Source organism: Anopheles stephensi, chromosome 3, assembly GCF_013141755.1.
Source record: "Anopheles stephensi strain Indian chromosome 3, UCI_ANSTEP_V1.0, whole genome shotgun sequence".
Lineage (NCBI taxonomy): Eukaryota > Metazoa > Arthropoda > Insecta > Diptera > Culicidae > Anopheles > Anopheles stephensi.
In genome coordinates, this window is record NC_050203.1 from 37919492 (window position 1) to 37937792 (window position 18301).

The following is an 18301-nucleotide window of genomic DNA, read 5'->3' on the forward strand; positions in this document are numbered from 1 at the left end:
GAAAACCAATTTCATGCTATGATGTGAAAATCCGTGTGATTTTCATTCTGCCCTTCGTGTTTTTCCTCGCACCCCGGCAAAATGTACCTCCGAGTAAGCTCAAGTTTGGCCAGTCACCCCAAAATCCCATACCGGCTAACAGTGATTGTGGTTCGGTTCAGTGGACCAACATTTGCATAGCTTTGCACGGTATTGACCGTTCGTTAGTTCGGCGAGATTGAGCACTGTCGGCCAGGGATTGTCCAAGCATGACTCGGCATTGCTCCCACCGATGGTTTAATTTATGATCGAAGGTGACATTTTTTTCTGGTTGCTGCTGCTTTCGCAAGGCGCAACGGACCACCGGGTCGGTGTTATCGCGTATCGCATCCCAATCTTGTCGCGTAACGGAAGTCATCGTTTAGACGTGCGTCGGAGGACCTTTCGGCTTCTTTCCACTTATCCGTGCCTAGTAATGGGGGAGAGTGGTGTGGGTGGGTGAGGCAACGGGGGAACGTGGGGGGAAGAGATTGGGGAATGTGGGACATTCACGTGACACATAGTAAAGGACATAATCTTACTTTTCAGAACTTGTACTGACGGAGATGTGCCCTCTGGTCGCCTGTCAGCATTTAATCGGTCTTAGATGGCGTTCCTATCGGAGGGATGGAATGGGAATCTTCCTCGAGGGCCAGTCTTCTCCTTTCGCTTTCTGTCCTCTCTCTCTTTTCCGTTCCGTTTTGCTAAGTACACTGGGTTTGTTTTTCTTTTTCTCTTTGTCTTGTTACGTTTTAGTGTTTTCGATACGCTTGAGCACCTTATATTTGCAGTCTTTAAACTCCTCAATAAATCCGTAGGTTTTTCTTGTGTTGTTTGCTTTACTATCAAATAGTGTCTGTGGAGAATCTGTGTATGTGTGTGTGTGTGTGTAAAAAAGTATTTTTCTTTCCCCCTATTCCAGCACTTTGTCACTATCACAATGAGTATGCACTACCGAAACCAATCATTGTACTATGCAGCATTCGGAACGAAAATTCTGCCGTTTGGTTTTCTGTATGCAAACGCAGAGTAGTTAAGCTCTTTTGAGTTTTAGATTAGTTGATTTATATTGTTTTATCTCTTCGTCCTTCTTTGTAAATTATCCTAAGCTTATTGATTGTAATTGAATCGTTCGTTCTGATACGTTTCCTGCGTTTGAGTGTGTGCGCGTGTGTTGGTTTTTTAACGGCTTAACGCGGGCTGAAATCTGAGTTCGTAAACTATGTGCGATGGACGATAGGAATCGGCATCGACTTCGAGTGAAAGGTGGCTGCAATTATAGAAAAAGGTAAAAGAAAAACCAAATAAAGTAACAGTACGCCAACACGTGTCTTTCCAACGGTCCACTACACATTTATCAGTATCCGGTCACAGCAGTTGTTTGCTGCATTAAATTAGGAGGAAATAAACCTGACGCGCCTATGAATAGGCTATGCGGATAACGCTATCACAGTGTCTGGGAGCTCATTTTATAGCATTTACTAATAAGCGATTATTCTCAAATTAGGAGATGAGTTCAGGGAGTGAATAAAGTTGTTAAATGTTGAAAAAAACGAGTAAGTAGCACACCGCCGATCGGCCCTTGAGAACGTGAAGTTCGTACCACAGCTTTCGGAACAATTTAAAGGCGAATCAGATCGATGTCAAATGTCTAGTCTAGTTGCAGGATAGAAACATAATTTCAACTGTAGAAGTGCCTTTCGTTCCGCTAATAAAAATAAATCCGGACAATATATTGTAGTAGCAGCAGCATCCGTCCTAAACAAATAGTACAGCAAAGTTTTAAATGTCTGTATTTATTTAACGTCTGCACGTAGCCAACTCATTTCCCAAAACGTGCACAAACACATCCAAATTTATGTTGATCAAATATAAACCGAAAACGATAACACTGCAATCACTTGGTAAACGAACATCCTTCATATCTACGGATAAACGTTTTTTTTGGGCTATCTCTCAGACTCAAATACTCTCTCTACTTGGCTGAGCGAAAAGCGTGCTAAAGGCGGAACAAAAACCCCAGCGAATAATTAAAATGCAGAAGTAAACAATTTCAATTTACATCGCCCCAGTTTTTTTTTCGCCCTTCGTACGCGCTTTGTATTCTGTTCATTTTCCAGCCGTTTGGTCGTTTCCACAGGTGCAGTTTGCACTCCACAGTTATCATCACGCACCAGGGCACGGCGAGCAACGCGATGGCTCTATTTTGCTCAAAGCTTTACCCATCAAACCGGCCATTTGGACCAACCCACCAGCAGGCTTTCCCTCGAATGAACATGAGGATGCTTTCTATTTTGAAGCATTTATCGCAACATAGAATGTGACTGGAAAATGTAACAGCAGCAAAGAAAAGAAAAGAGCGAGCCTCGCACAGTACGAGGCAACTAACGATGAAAATTCATTCGGACGTGCCGTGAGAGCTTTGGGTCTAATTTTTCACCCATTCACGCCGCGCACTCGGTCCGCAATCACCGTACCGGACCGAGCTCCCATCGGTATGCATCCAATCCGCGGACCGGGAAATGGCTTGCTGCAAGCAAAACCAAAGCAATTTTCCACAATCTTGTTCTCCCTTGCGGTCCTTCCGGCTAGAGTCCTGCGGCCTGCAGGGATCTCTCTTGGGGTGCAAGAGGGATTTTTTTCCCTCTCTCACACTATCACCGATCCACCCGGAAGAAGCTAAGCCGTTGCGCGTCCTACCACAAGCACGGCAACCGAAGCGTCTGATGATCCGACCGCAAAACGTTGTTATCCTTGCCGAGCGTCGGCTCGGGAATTTCCGAGCATTCCCGAGGCTGGAAAACCGCTCCCGACAACGGACCACGGATCCAAAGAAAGTTACAGGTGGGAGGCGAAATTCAGATTTATTCCACACTTGATGCAAATAAAAGCCAAAAGCACACAGATTTGCATTTTAACCATTAATTTTCTACCTTTTAGAGCATCTGGAGCGTCAGGTGAGGAGATGGACCACACGGATCGGTATGCACTTTCATCGTTTCCTGCCACCGTCTGCCGAGCGGTGGTTGGCAGTAATTTTTTTCACACCGCTTTAGGCTTAACTTTGCAACGCAAGGGCAAATTGGAAAGCTGAACGAAGCGAACGGGAACCAACAAAGATAAAAAAAAAGATCGCAAATGCTTTCAGCATTTTCAGTAAACGAGATGGACATTGCACCCGAGTCGAGTCACAGTCCAGCCAGGCCGGAGTACGGAGATTCCCGCAGGTCCCAGGGACCGGGGAGCGAGTCAAGTGGCTCGGGTCCCTTCTGCAAACGCTTCTCACCGGTGCCATGCCTGCACACGCAGCACCACCATTGGGCCAAAGTGTTGAGTAACGAAATTTTCTTGCCCATCCACGTGCCGAAAGCGATGGTATGCTCCCACAGCTCAGTATGTTTACGTTTCCGCATGAAAAATCGTTTGCAAAGTGTTTGCTATGCTGTTGAAATTTTGGTATATTTTCAACCGGCGGTGGTGATGTTGCACAGGCTCCTATGCGTTTGCAGCCACACTTGGAGTTCCGGAATGGAAGTCTAGGAGAGAAGAGGTAGTACGTGTTGCCTCCATGCATCATCTCATTTGGGGCCTGGGTTGTGTTGGAGATGAGAGGTTTGTTTTTCTTTCAAATCATTTCCCCTTCACTGAGCTTACCGCCTGGTTGAGGGTTGTGCTTTTTTTCGCCACTCTTTGCTTCTTGTTTGTGCGGCTCGTTTCTGTACAGTTCTCGCCAGAGCTAGCAATCCACCAATCTAGACAAGAAAGTTTTCTTTGCACAGGAGGAACATTTTCCCGTTGCATTAAATCAAACTATTTTATCGTCCAGTCACTCACCCGCCACTATTACAGACAGACGAAAGGTGTGTCAGGGTGGACCGTGTCTACGCTCGGTTGAGTGAAGTGACTATACTGCACCCCCCCCCCCCAAAAACTTGCAGGACAACCTGGACCTGCCAACGAGCAGCAACGGCTTCGAATGGAGCCCAACCAACCCAGGAGTTCAGGCTTCAATCAATCTACCTTATCAAGAACATCTGGCGAGTTTCTTGTTCTGCACGGTTCCGTGGGTAATGAAATGGAAAAATAAGAACTTCGTCCACTACATTCCGCGCAAGCACACGTCAGGCGCAATCGGTTACGAGGCGAATAAAAACAAGTTCCGCTTCGGTGCTACATAATTGATCTGCTGATGGACACCGTTGATGAATGGCTACAACGAAAATCCTTCACCACTTTGAGTGTCCGTGGAGCATACAGGCAGACAGACAGGGTCCTGGTGGTGCAGCCTGGTCGGAGTGTCCAGATGTGATTACGTAGTTCTCGTTTGACTGGTTGTTCTTTCTTTTTCCCTTTTCCTACTGATGAGAAACTTTCTTTCCTACCATGTCTTGTGTATCGTTTTGGCGTGATTAAGCTATTCAGATTTCGATTCGAACAGGTTGTGCTGGCAGGCGCAACAATTGCGTTAGCTAACGGGCAACTTCTTCCACCCAGCTCTTCAAATTGATTTCTGCATACAGTTTGATTAGTTAGCTCACTTTGCTCCACACCCAACAAAGGGACATTACTCATTTTTCGCATTTGAATTCAATTACAGCATCCTGTCGCAGCGACTTTTTGCATCCAACCATAGTTCCAAAGCCTCCGAAATTAGCACAAAAGCCTTGCGGCATTGGACCGGAGGTGGCATGATAATAAATTACACCACTTAGTATGATTTACGGCCGGTTGGCTCATCCCCCCCGCACATCGCTCATCGTTCGCGATTTGACAGAAAAATACCACACGTTAATTTTCAACTCCACAATCCACTGGCTGGTCCAACCTCTAGTGTCCTCTAAAAAGGCGCCACATTCCGACATGTTTAACATGAACCAGTGATGTGATTGTCGTGCTCATTATTTTCCTATCAACATGGGGCTACAAAAGCCTTGCAACAATAACAACAGAACACACACACACAAAAAAACCTGATACCTACACCGGAAACATGTGCCGTATGGATTTTTTCTCCCCCGTTCTGGCATGTTGTACTGGGCTGCATTGTTCTAGACCGCGTGCGCATCGTTAACACCTCCATTCAGGCAGATGTAAATCACGATTGCATGTTGCACAATCATTTCCTGGGTGGTGTTTTAATTTGTTAGTAAATGAAAAATTGCCCATCAGAGTATGCTAAAACCTCAGGAAATAATGCCCTCCGGCAGGGTGGATCCCGGCTGCACATAGGCCGCGGTCCCGAAATGATTTATGTCCCGAGACAGCTCACGCCCATCCGTATATTGCGGGGAATTGAATTGCTAGAAACCGGAACCGGTGTGCGAGTAGGTGTTTTGCTAAAGTTCATGCGTTTTGTTTAATCCTAACCGCAAATTGTAATGTAATTTACATTTTCTTGTCACACTTTCGCATTAAAGCTGGTCGCACGGTTGTTTGGATGAGCGGAACAAAAACTTCATTGACCAAAAATAAGCGTAGCAATTCCCAGTACGCCCAAAAAAAACCTTTGAGAGCCGGAAAAAAGATAAGTTGAGTTCACAATCCTACTGCGCTTCCTGGCCGGGGAAGGAATACACCGGGGACACTTGCTTGCTGTGCTCCCGGGCGCCCTGCTCACTCACTTGACAGGCGTTTGATTTATTCTGCTAGATAAAGTCAGCCTAAATTTCCGCCTGCTCCCGTTTGCGGGCCTTCTATTCCTTAGTTCCAGAAAAAAAACCGATGGAGGCAGGCTTTTTTTTCTTGGTTGAGCCTCGGGAGGATATTTTTCCGATTTGTGAGATTATTTGGGAATGCGCACGGACTTCCTCTGCTGTTTACGTGCGTGTTCATGCTCGGGGAGTGGCTGATTGGCGGCAAAATGAAGAAAAACAAAGAAGAACCCATATTTTGCTTCATCGTACTCCAAAAAAATGCAAGAGACGCTGTGAGCATTCCACGCGTGAAAAGCGCAAACATCCTTTTACTGCGCGAGGTGTATGATAAACAGAGCATCCAGGGTAAGACAATCCTCCAAACACTGGGCAGGAAGGTTACGGGTAAAGGGACTTGCGTTTTGGAAATTTATGAACATTTAAATTTATTCACCGCGTGTACGCAGTTTTTGGGTGATCTCTTTCGCATAAGCATAACTTTTCCCCCTCGTCGTGCGGCGTTACGGTTACGGTGCAAATGGTGCCAACAGTTGCCGACCGGTTCTTCAACAACTCGGCACATCTGAAGACGATTCCGGCCGTCGACCTTTTTGCCGGGGCACGGAATTTAACGCTGTGTGCGAATGTGTATTTATGTGTTTCGTCGAAAACGATTAGAAGAAAACGCATAAATCTAAATATGATTCCCACCGTGGGCTGCCAAGAGCTTCTGCCCGGGGTTAGAGTTTGACCGGCGTGCACGATAGACGAGGGATGCCACGGAGTGTTCTCCGGTACCTTGAAGCAGGGGGGAACAGATTCGTTGCTTTGATAAGAAGATCCCATCGAAGGGGCAGAAAGAAAAGGTTTTTGCCGTTTCTCCTGTACGGACAACAACCGTGTAACGGCAGCTCAAATATCCCAACACACAGCACTGCACTCTCTCACGCATAAATAACTGTCCATACTTTTAGCGCTAGCGTAAACAAATCGTATGCTGGTGGTGGCGGTGGTGGAACTGGAGGATATATTCTGTCGGTAGACGAGAAGAGGCCTAATGGTTATTGTTGTCGAAAGTGTGCGTGTTGGGGAAAAGAAGAAAACAACTGATGGAACTACACTTCACCGCACATTTAAACTCTCTTTGGTGAGGACCATTATCCAAAGGCTGAATTTGGGTTGCGGCCTGTGCAAAATATTTACGTTTCTTTCCAAGCTTCAATGAGCATCGATCGATAAATGGGCCACTGTACGAATTGTGATACTTGGTTCATCTTAAAATTGCTTCTGATATAATTTCCATCACGAGCAAGGCACCTTCAACAGTAAGATCTTCGAGATTGTTTCACCTTTACCGAGGATAATCTCAGTAAGCAACAAGCCGACCCCTTGAAGGTGAGCCAAAATCATATCAAATGACAAACCAAGGAATGTGACACTTTTAAGCACGCTTCCCTTCCTTCCTCACCAACAACCAACCGCCGGAGTGGAAATCGTTGTTCGGCAGTGTGGACAAACTTTGTCACGACTCGGGTTCAACTCGTTCGCGACATGGGGACACACCCCGAGGGCGGTGGCTGCTGCTGCTGGAAACCTCTAGCTTCTCCATAATGACACATAATAATGACACTCCAAGTTATGCCACGGTCGGTGATGGTGGCCCTGTTCGAGAGGAAAGGCTCCATGGGAGCGTTTGGGAAGAAAATGAAAAGTCATTAACGCTTTGTTTCTAGCGTTTTGTTGAGCGAAAATATCTGATAACAAGTTTGTCGTTGTACTTTCGTGCTGGTTTTGGTTGGTGAGGTCAGCGTCAGCGGCACCGGTGTCACCCAGGGGCTCACTTAAGACCGAGACTACACGGATACGGATGTTGTCCTTTAGCGAGACTAAATTTGAAGCGCAGCAGCAGCAGCAGCAACAGTGCCGGAGGCTGGCCCACCGAAAGTCGTTCAAAGACGCTCCTCCGACGTGAACTTTGGTGGATCGGTGTGCTTAAAAGATCATTTCCGTTTCCACCCTTGCAGCGAAACGATGGATGGTCGGTCATGTTTCATGCCTTTAGACTTCTTCATCGTTCGGACCTCGGTTTGCTGCCTCGGGGCATCCGATGAACGAGTGCCTTAGTAATAACTGTTCAAGCTAGCCGAAAACACACAGCCCTGATGGTTGTTGGTTTTCGGAGGATAGTAAGTTGGTTGGTGGGAATAAAATTGTCTCAAGAAAGTGTAACCAAAGTGTACTTGATCCTGACGGAGGAAGCTTCGCTTCGGGGCCATTGTTTGTCGGTGTCGTATCGTTAGATGTAATCACAGGCAACAGCGCCTCCGGATTCCGGTGACGAAGATTCACCACGCTATGTTCCGGTGGCAGTCAACGGCAGAAATCAGTTTGCAGGCGACATCTTAAGACAGTGAAAAGTGTTCTACCCAAAGCAGTATCGGATTGCACGGCGGGTGTCTGTAAACGACTGCTACAACGATTGATTGTGCGGGTCGCTGGAAGCACGGAATGATGAGTGATTCCAATTATTTGAAACCTTCGTGACGCCCTGTCCGTGCAGAAAATGTGGCAAACATATCATCAATATCTTCCACTAGCGGTACGATTAAAAGCCACAGCAACACCATAACGCAGACCTCCACCGAATCACATCGCACACATCCAGCCGTGTGTATCGGAGTCATTATGCCTTTACGGGCTTCGGAAAGCCGGATTAGAATCGACCGAGTAAAGATGAATCTTTCCGGCCGTTTCCGTCCCTTGGTCCCTCATTAAAGATCATATTTATCATTTTGGAACGCCGAAATTCGAAGCCTATCCCCCGGATACACCTGACGAACATGCCACGCCATAAGACGGTGTTCGTGCTCGGAAAGTTAAGAGATAAGTGGTTGCCATTCTCATTAGTCTTGCCCAGAAGAAGGACTAGAAGGCCTCCCAGAAAATGACACCCCGTACCGTTGACGACCTGGCATACCTGAGAACCGGAGGCGACACGGTGTTTTTCGCCCTTGCTACGCGCCTGCCTGGATGCTGGTGGTGTACGCTGCTTCCTAGTTCCCCACGTACCCATCGGCACGACCGGTCGTCACCGGGTCGGTCGGTGAGAGATAGGAAAATGATTTATCGTACCGTATAAATCTTCGGCTATATATTTATTTATTCTATTATTTATGGGCACGGTAACGGCTCCGAAGCAATGACACGACCCAGGAACGCGCGCGCACACGCGAAACATACCACCGGAATCAATGTTTTCCTGTCGCGCTGTGTACCGAGCACCCGACCAGGGTGTTTTGTACGGAAAATCGGATACGTTTTTGGACAGCGCCTTGTGGTGTGTGCTGCGAGGGAAATTCAATATTTGTTAAAGGGGTTTTCAGCTGATTACCTTTGAAATCGATATTTTAGCTGAAGGTGTGAAACAATGCTTTGTTTTGCTGGAGGATAGAATGCCCGGGACCTAGGAGGCTGGTCCCGAGCTACCAGGCAAAAGCAGATGTATTCATCCTTACCTTGCAAATCGATTGTCTGCGATGCTTTGAAGTAAGTTTTTGCAAAGTAAGGACGTAAAGTTCGGTGCGCCGGTGCGAAAGCATATCTTGTTCGTTTTTACTACGAAGACAAACGACCTCACTCGAAATTTAAGAGCAAGGCACTGGAGTAGACGAAAAGTGGAAAAAATGGTTGGAACCCCAGGTTCTTTCCCATTCGGTGCGGGAGGCACAGATGCAAAACAAGCAGCTCTTGAGCAGAAGTTCGCTCCGATACTTTAGGGCATTTAAAGTTGTTAAAAAAGATACAGTTTCGCCGTCAGCGGTACGAAAAACCCATTCGCCGTACGGTCGTTTGTGGTTGCATAAAGGTGAAGCGAGTTGCACATAAAAATGGAAACACCTCCGGTGCGCTCGGGCAAGTGAAACCCGGATGGATGGCTGTCGTGGAACATAAACAGAACGATTCCCGGCTGTCCTGGCGCACAGGCAGTGTGTTTGCCTTCCCAAAGCGCTACGCTCGTTCCGTTGCTCCGGTCGCGGGATCGTAACTTAATCTCTCACTCAATTAAGAAGCGCGTCTGCGGGGGGCTCTGTGCGGGTCTGTGTGAGGGCGTGAGCACAAGACCTTCCCCTATCAGTCCCTAAGTGGTACGTACCCATCGCACTTGAAACCGGACCGAACCTGCCTGCTTCAGAGCCCAACACGCGGAACCTTGGCAAGAAGCCGCCTTAGGGTTGAAGTACATTTTAAATTAAAGAAAAACAGTAACTCCCAGTTTTCTCACCCCAAGTTTTTTGGGTGCCAGAGCTTCTCTCTGCTGTGCCGAAACGCAACTGGAGCCGTGTTGGGCTTGTTAAACGCGACGGGCACACCTGTGGTGGTTGAGTGTTTTGCCGCGAATTTCTTCAAGATGTTCCCGTTCGCGAGACGGTTTCCTGGCTTATGGTGCAAAATAAATGTGAACCAGCTTCGTCGCTGACTGTTTGCCGGCGGGTTTTGTTTTGCTCTTGCCTCTTTTTACAGGTCGGAAGTTTGTGTCACGTCACGTAGCAGCACACGGGAACCTTTTTTGTTCCTAGCGCATATGCTTCAACATACCCGTACCGTTTGTGGTTATACTTTGTATTTGCGTTCGCTCGGTAGCAGCTAGCCCTGTTTCCGTAACGTCAAGCCTCCATCAGCTGGAGCTGGATGAAGACGCTACCACTCTACCGTACACGCTATGTCTGTTCGCCACGTTTCTTCTTGACGTGTGTTCGTCGATGGTTTAAAGATAAAAATTAAAAACTGCACTTGACGGCAGGAAGTGGCTCTAGAATTGGCTTCTGTTGAAGTGTTGCCAGAGCATTGAAGCGTCTCGCTGTGAAAGATCTTGCCGGTTGTTATGGGTCCCGGTCCCGTACGCAAGTGGATCACCGCAACGCGCGCGAGGGTTTAGCCATACGGAGACGGAAGCAAAGCACGACGGTGAAAAGACGGAAAACATGCATAAATAAGTTTTTATTATATTTCAATTTTACGCTCCGAACTTTACACTCGCTGGTACGTGTTTTCTTCAGCTCCATCTTAAACGCGCGCTCGGCTTTCCAGGGAACCACACGGGCGCACGGTGTGTTGCTGTGTTTGGGCCAGAAAATTCAAAGTTCATCCTCCGGAACGGATGGGTTTTTGGTAAACTGACGCCACGCCACAGTGCGGGAGTATGGGAACTTTGTGAAGGAGCGGCTTTCGAATATTGTCATGCCAGCCGATACATACGCATGGGTTCGAGTGTACAACAACGGGAAACCCATGTGGGAGTACAACTTTCCCCGAAAACCTCCGGATGCGCTCTGCACGGTTTCGGGGGCGTTGGGAGCGAACTGGAAGTAGTTAGCAAAGATTCCACCTTCCCGTTGAGCCTGTCGCCCTGTTTCTGCACAAAGACCGGCCCAGCACAAAAGTGTTCCAGAAGCGCTCGGTCCCCGGGTGTATTTCCATTCTCGCCTAATCACCCAACAGTTTAATGGGTTTTCCAATCAGTGCCGTCGGGAGAAAAGGAATTTAATATTCGTTGATTTAGACAGGCGATGTAAAATTTGGCAAATGCGCTCCACACAACGAGTCGCTAACGAGTCGCTCTCGGTTAGCTGGGGATTGCTGGGGACGAGCAGTGGCAACACCTGCTGTTAACTGCCGCACCAGCTGGTGTATGGTTAGTGTCCTTTCGATCTTTGCAATGTTTAGAAATGACAAGGCGAAAGGAAACTGGTTACTGAGGCGTGCTCATCGGAAAACCTGAAATTGATTACGCTTATTGAATGTTTAGAGTTTGGTAGACTTGGTGTAAGTGTAAGCATACCACGCAACTCGTCTAATTGAAGTAAGATCGGGACATCTGTTAGAGAGTTCTGTTTAAAACAATTTCCTGTAGGTTTTCGGTTTTCATTTCAAGACTCTGATGGAATATTAACGCTAACAGCATGAATTAGTCCATATCCAAATAATTAAAGCTGCAAACCTTGGTCCTCCCGGTAAGGTCACCCGAATTTACCAAACGAACAAAATAACGAATGAAAAGTGGCAATAAAACTGCTGTCACTCAATTCTCAATCCCTGGACCGCAAATTTGATTACTCCCCAGCTGTATCTAGCTCTTTCGATCTTGATTTATTGATCCCTTTTGTGCCCGTTTGCCACTGTCTTTTGTCTTTCCCGTCTTATGCCTTCTGTTTCGACCGGATCCGTTCTCGGTTGTGCCATTTCTCAGCCAACTCTACTACTGCTTGGCAGAAGAGCATTCCGGGCATTTTTTTGTTATTGTGAGCAAAACGTGCTTCCTTCACTTCTGGGAGCTTCTGCCGCTTTCACAACGACAACTAATCCATTGGATGAATAATCGTATTTTGATTAGAAAATAAAAAGGAATCGCGTGCAGACCATCCTTCCGGGTGGTTCCAATAATGGTGTCGGTTGTTGCAGAATACAAATCCTTTGTTTGTCCCGCACCGAGGATTTTCTCTCCATTTTCCCGAGTCTTCTTATCGAGCGTTTGCTTTCCACTTCCCCCGTTTTCCATTCGATAATCGGCTCCATTTCGGGTTGTCATTGTGTAAAACATGGCCGGGCCGGCCGTACAGTGAGTGGCGCGGCGTCTAATGAGCTTTTGTGTGTCTGTTTTTATTACCAGCAACCGCGAACGGACGAATTGGAACTATTACGCGGTGGAAAACGGAGCCCATAAAACTGTCACCGTGCTGCAGGAACGGGAACAAAAGGGCGGCTTTTCGAAAGCCCTTGTAATAGGGCAATCGATGAGGGGCTGATTTCATGCGAGCCCTTAAACACGGAGAAGTACTGCATTCAACAGATATGTTGTGGTCGTCGTTTTTTTTTTTCCCAGAGTTTTACCCGAATAAGGCGACACTTTGGCGTAATGTATTGATGAACTTAGGCCGTTGCTGGCTGGTAGGGAAATAGATCATTGTTTCCATTAGCATTGTACGGGGGAGCATGGGCAGGGGAACTAGATAAAAGCAAGATACGAATTTATGACTCATTAAAAGTTAATGACTGCCGATGGTTTTTGTTGCGTTATCCTTGGGCTGGGAGTCGACCACTACGGTGGAACTGTCGGACGACTCCCACCATGGGGACTCTTGAGCCTTGATGGCTCGAGTGACAGTTAATGGTGAACTTATTCAAACTCACTTTTTTTTTTACTCTCTGTGTGTGTCTGTGTCCGTGAGCGAGCGATGGAAACACATTTATTAAACAAATGGAGGCGCATGGTGCCTCGTAGATTATCGCATAAAGAAAAGTGATCAATGACACTAGCCCAGTTTGTTCACGTTCAAAGGCAGTTGATTGGCGATAGAAACTCTACCTTTCCCTTCAGCCGGGTGAAATTTTGCAGTGAAGCGACAAAAAAAGCTTATTAACTTCACTTTTCAACCGTGCGCTACACCATTGGCCGGATGATGCCATAGAGTCGGGACCGCTTCTCTAGCGAGTCAAACTGCAGAAAATTGGCTGGATTAAGTGTTCCTTTTTATGTGCTCTTTCATGCCGTTGCACTACCATCTTGGTCGGAACTGGCTTTTCACCTTTTTAAGGCACAGGTTTTAAAGGCGAAAGGCGAAAATTTGCCTTCTCGACATAAAAAAATACCTCTTCACCATGACAGTCACCGGTGCGCCATGCACGATAAAGCCAAGCCAGGATCGTGAGCTGAATTCTCAAGCACACACACACACAGTCTCGATTCTTTCACCCATCCACACGGGTACAGACAACCGAACAGCCGGATAGTAGGGGAGGAAAAAGTTTACTTCATTGTCAAAGTTATTGAGCGGTAATCTCATTAGTGGAAATGGCGAAAGGTAAAGACACGGAAAAAGCTGTCCATCCTCCCGGTACGACACAGCCGCTGGCGGCAGGTGTGAGTTCAATTCATTTCCACACACCATCCCCAGTTCTTCGCACCTTGGCACAACTTACATTCAACACCTTACACCAAGCACCAAGTCCTCGGCTACTCTGTGACACCTTCTAGGCAGTGTTTTTGTCTTTTTACGATCGGTTTAGTCAAGCTCATTTACGACCGAAACCTCTCCTTGGCTAGACCAAGACACAAAAACTCGACCGACCGTTCCGTTCAGAGGAAACGGAAAGCAACGGAGCAGACTTCCATGACTTTAGGTTTTGAATTAGAAAATGTGTAGCAGAACGAAAAACAACCTCAACCTGTGTGTAATCATCGGTGTACAGTTGAATGGTTGTGGTATTCGCTGAATGGAAGGAAAAGTCAGCATCGAATCGAAAGACAGCGTATTTCAGCATTTTCGTTTGTTTTTTTTTTTTTTGCTCCTGCGGAATCGGAAACCTAACACAGAAATCTTAAAGCTTTCCCCGAATGACCGGTAAGTACAATCAGTGTTGCTGCGGTAATGTGGTAATCTGGGCAGCGAACTAGCTTTAAATGTGTTGAAGCAGTTTCAATCGGAACCTGGGACGCTTGGCACCGGCTTGAGGCTTGCGAAATAATCGATAAGGAAATGATGCTTTCAATCCAATCATCCCCAAAGATTGCTTGTAATAAAAATCTACAAATTGAACAAAATAAGAGATGGCCAAATTGCCCAGCTCGTTCTTTGGCGCGATTATTTACGACGATTCTCCACAAACGAGCAGGGTGGCTCAGCATTCTTCTAATAAAACCGAACAAACGAACGCTCGGTGTATTTGATCGAATGGCCATTCAACTCTCCATTATGTTCGGTCAGTAAACAGGCGACCAATGCCTTGTGTAGCAGCTACCACCTTTTAACTATAGGAAAAAAGGGAACCATCCCAAAATCCTTCGTGATGAGGTTGCTTTACATTCCGGTCATAAAAGTAAGATCCCACACCCACACCCGGCGAGAGATCAAGGCGAATCGTTTAATTGGCCTCGAAGCGCCCGGAAGACTCTCATCCCCGATGCACTCCGGAGAGGGTGGTTGGGCAAAACGGGAACGAACGAAGCCCAACGAACGAGGGAAGGATTTACATTTCATTTCCTCCGGTTAGGTTTTATTTGCTTGAAATCCTACCCCGAAATGCGAGGCATCGTAGCCGCGGCTCTGCTTTTACTGCTTTCTAAGATTCAACAGTCAAAAATGGACTGCAAACGATTGGTAGAGATTGGTTTGGGTAGGGTGAGATTGTTAACTGTGGGCGAATAATAACGCCCATCGGGTTTTGCAGCAAGAATTTGCCAACGGTCGTAAAAACATGTCTTCCCTTGTTCGATGCGGGATGTGGGAGCGTACTAGTCCAGCTTGATCGCTGGTGACTTTTAGGACTACCAGGACTAAGGCTCCAATTATGGGTGTTGTTAGAGTGGGGAAAAAAGTTTTCTAGACATTTGGAAACCGTTCATCGAAAGTGATCTTTATTGACTTGATGTCATCCAGCATGAAGTTCTCGCAGGGTATTATTCGGCGGCGGTTCCAAAACATCACTTCAAACTTAAGCATCAACAGTTAGCATCGAGATGTATTTCTTCTTAGGGTTGAAGATGTAGCAAATGAATTTCAGTCAATCAATCTGTCTCTATGAATCTATCCATCCCGAATCCGCTTTAACTAAGAGTTTTCCCATGTTCTGCGCTTTTCGTATACCTTTTCGATGACTTACCCAATTTTCTCCAAGACTCCACCACGAAGGATGAACCCCAATCGGATTCGAATCCCTATCAAATCAACATCGGATCGAATCCATAATTCACGATTCAAATCCTTCTAGAGATTGGATCTTTGAATCTTTAGAATTCCGACTCTCGCAAAACTACTAAGGATTCATAAAGGATCGCAATAATATAAGTCAAAAGTTAACTAAGTAAACTAGACATCGGTCAGACACGCATCTCACGAATTAAGATGATATTGTCAGACACGATTTAGAAACCGCTTACAAATATTCTCTTAAGTCACCAATCATGCCAGACAATTTGGATTATTTTTCGCTATATCTCCAATTTTACTGTCTAGTAAATGGCAGCATCGGGTCTTGTTGGTCTAGTTGTTGTGCATTATTTTACGAGCTGCATGATGCTTGCAAAAAAGTTCCTTTCATTCGGATTCGCTCCAGAAACCACTTACTCAGGTAAGGGGGATATTCCTGAGGTTGAGTTTAACTTCACTTCTCAACCAGAGGATTATCAGAAGAAACCACCAGAGTGCAGTAGCACACTTCTTTACTGCCTGACGTGCAGTCCCAGTTTATTTGCAATGTATTGCATGTCCTTGCTGTTGCTCTTGCAGTGCTCTCTCCAGCAAACAGCAAATGAAAACAAGAAAGCACTGGAGACCGAAATGGAAATATAAAAGCGATAAAAATTATGACCATTCTCGCATGCAAGCTCAATAAACGTTCATAAAGTGTAAAGTTAATAAAAACGTCAATTATTCACCATGCTCAACATTGTGTGCCGGGAAAGGTTTGTTTGTTTTGCGCGCAAGGCAAGCACGAACCCTTGCACGGTCCACAAACCTCGACAAGGACTGTACGTGTATGGGTTTTCACAGGAAATGAAAAGAAGAATGGCCACGGTCGTAATGAATTGTGCCCCCAAAAAGAGTCAGCAATGGGAAGCCGAAGCAATCCTGTTTTTTTCGCTACATTGTGTTCCCACTGGTGTGTTTCTGTTGCTGTCGTTGCATTTTTATGCCATTTGGGTGAGTTCTTCGCGCTCTGTTAGTGAGTTTTTTAGTACCCACGATAATCGTAAAGCGGACGCCAAACGCTGAAAATAATGAAACATTGCGCCATGCTGCTCGACACGACAATAATCGAGTGGAGCGTGGTTGTCAACGGAACCGGTTGTCATCATCGATAAAGTCAACCGAAAAGCAATGAGTACGGCGCCAGTACCACCACCGATGGGCTCGATTGTTTCATTTGTGATAAATTTTCTTGGATCACGAGATGCTTCAAACACAATTCGGTTTGCGCTCTGATTCACGACGATAATCATAACTGTAAAGCTGACGACAATCCTGGCGACGATTCGCGTAATTTGCGCTTTAAAACGAACGCCCCGAGCTGAAAGCGTGGTAAAATATTTGTGCCGTTTAATGACGGATTTTATTGGAAAGAAATGTCGGAACGAGTGATTTCGCAACCAAACGCTTCAACATCGCATTACACGAATTTAATGTGACGGATTTACATATCGCCCAAACCGGCCGACCGGTGCGCATCCAACCGACAAGCCAATCGACTTTAATGGGCTGATAAGAAGCGGCGCCCAGCACGGCGGAACGGAGTTATCAGATTTCGGTTCACTTAATTCACCCGAACAGCTGTAGGCCTGCCAGCCCGGATAACAACAGCTACGCGCCTTAAATTCATTCGCCAACTCGGATTTACATCAAACGCCGGGAAAGCCGTCTGCCAAATCCTTTCGACCGTCCCGAACACAAGCCTTGGCTCGGATGCTGCGGATCACTTGCCCAAGTCTTAATTCCAAGCCCGTTCTTCATGTTCACTCCCTTCTTGCGCCTATCGGTGATAAGAAATGGAGTGATAAACCTTTTCCTTTTTCCACCACCCATTTACCTAAGCTGCTCTTACTTTCTTTGTCTGTGTACACTTTTTTTTGTTCCTTCTCGGGTTTTACTTGCTCAAGGCCATAGGATAACGCTTGGGCTAAGTAAGGTTCTCCGGGTTGCCTGTTCGTGCTTGTTTCGTGTTTTGCTGCTTAAATTCATCCCGCTTCACCGTTACTTACCGCTTGCGGGCAGATCTTGAAGAAGCCACGGTATATGGGAGCGGGGATTGAAGGCAAATGAATTGAAAATTTTCAGAATAATGAATAATTAACGGCATCCCTCGCGAGTCGCGTCAGCACGGGTTGCGCGTCTTTTGGTGCCACGAAACCGACGTCATTTTACAGGAGAAAGTAAAGAAATTGAAAGAAAAAGAACAAATAAAGGGTTCACTCTCCGACGCTTCTCAGGAACGGCGTTAAAATTTGCCATCATTCCGCGTCCGCCGAGTACGCTGCGGGCCAGCTATTCACTCATTAAAGATGTTCTCCGGGCATCCTCCCAGGGAGAAGAAAAGCAGATAGAACTAAATTATTCCGAACCTTACATAATTCATTGTCTTGGCCGAATGGAATGGAGATATTGAACGAGGGATGGCAGACGAGCGTCTTGGTCGGGAAAATATGTAAGTCTTGTGCTTTTCCTGTAAGGAGGAGGATATTGAAAGACATGCTTCTAGGCACGTGGATTTGGACGGGAAAAGGCTGTGAAGCGTTAAACGAGCCAGGAAAGCTTTAAGCGTTTTTAATATCCTGTCGACATTGCCGATAGGAAGAGGATGAGCGAGATAAAATATGATTATACATACAACTTCTTCTTCCTACACACACACACCTTCTTTTTTATTCTCTATTCATTAGCAAGATTAATGGAATCGAAAGGAAGGCAGCCGGTTCAAGACAAAACTTTACAGCGAGCTTTTTGGACGGGGATTATCATTGATGATGATTGAAGGGAACCCATAGGCGGGAAGCAACATTCGGTGAAGAACAGCCGACAAAGCAAGCAAACTCAAGGCACAAAGGCACCATCCTTCTTTTTAGCCAGATGCACCTAGGACTTGGCGCTCATAACCGCGCT

At 46.4% G+C, this 18301-nt stretch overlaps 1 protein-coding gene across 34 annotated transcripts in view; it reads right to left on the reverse strand.

Moving 5' to 3' along the window:
* The window catches only part of LOC118511858 (CUGBP Elav-like family member 4), a 345265-nt gene that overhangs the window by 89502 nt on the left and 237462 nt on the right, over positions 1-18301 (reverse strand). For 3 of the 34 annotated variants that reach the window (XM_036055431.1, XM_036055429.1, XM_036055433.1), the window contains one exon: positions 561-1288. The exons of the other annotated variants lie outside the window; for them this stretch is intronic. The gene's annotated coding sequence lies outside the window, so the exon portion shown is untranslated. The remainder of the gene's footprint in view (positions 1-560; positions 1289-18301) is intronic. 34 annotated transcript variants of the gene reach the window in all.